The sequence below is a fragment of the Diaphorina citri genome, unplaced genomic scaffold (genome assembly GCF_000475195.1).
Source record: "Diaphorina citri unplaced genomic scaffold, Diaci psyllid genome assembly version 1.1 scaffold53138, whole genome shotgun sequence".
Taxonomy (NCBI): Eukaryota; Metazoa; Arthropoda; class Insecta; order Hemiptera; family Psyllidae; genus Diaphorina; species Diaphorina citri.
In genome coordinates this window covers 1-468 of record NW_007430446.1, presented here as the reverse complement: position 1 = coordinate 468, position 468 = coordinate 1, and the positions used below count along the sequence as shown (strand labels likewise).

Here is a 468-nt window from a genome sequence, read left to right as displayed (position 1 = left end):
TGGGTCTCTCACCTGCCTTAATTTGTTTCTGCCGTTCTCTCTGCATCACTTGAATCCTTTTAATCTGGAAAAAAAGCAGGGAAACATTTGGGAATCAAATTAAATTAAAAGCTCTGCAATTGGAAAAAAAATTCAATCTTCAAATTATAGTGGTCTTGTCTGTCAAATTGAAAGTGTGGATCACACTGTCTCATATACCTACAAAGTTAACTGCTAATGCTAATAAGCACAAATATTGTTTCTGGATATCCAAGTAGTTTTTAAACCTCAAATCCTTCAAACACTGTGAAACAGGTACCATTCCAACCTCACAGACATGGAAAGCAAGCACTGCTAATGGTGCATAATCAACTACCCACAAGATAAACTAAGCAGTTGTACAAAGACTATGAATCTCCTTACAATAATACTTACCTGTTTTTCAAAACTGTTACACTCATACAGATCATTTTTATAATCTAGACATTT

General features: G+C 34.4%; 1 long non-coding RNA gene across 1 annotated transcript; it reads right to left on the bottom strand.

The window, feature by feature from the left end:
• Positions 1–2: 2 nt before the first annotated feature.
• On the bottom strand, positions 3–467 carry LOC113473641. The gene is made up of 2 exons (XR_003395564.1): positions 415–467; positions 3–64 (listed from the first exon to the last, which is right to left on the bottom strand). It is a non-coding gene; the product is annotated as an uncharacterized LOC113473641 (long non-coding RNA).
• Position 468: the final 1 nt, after the last annotated feature.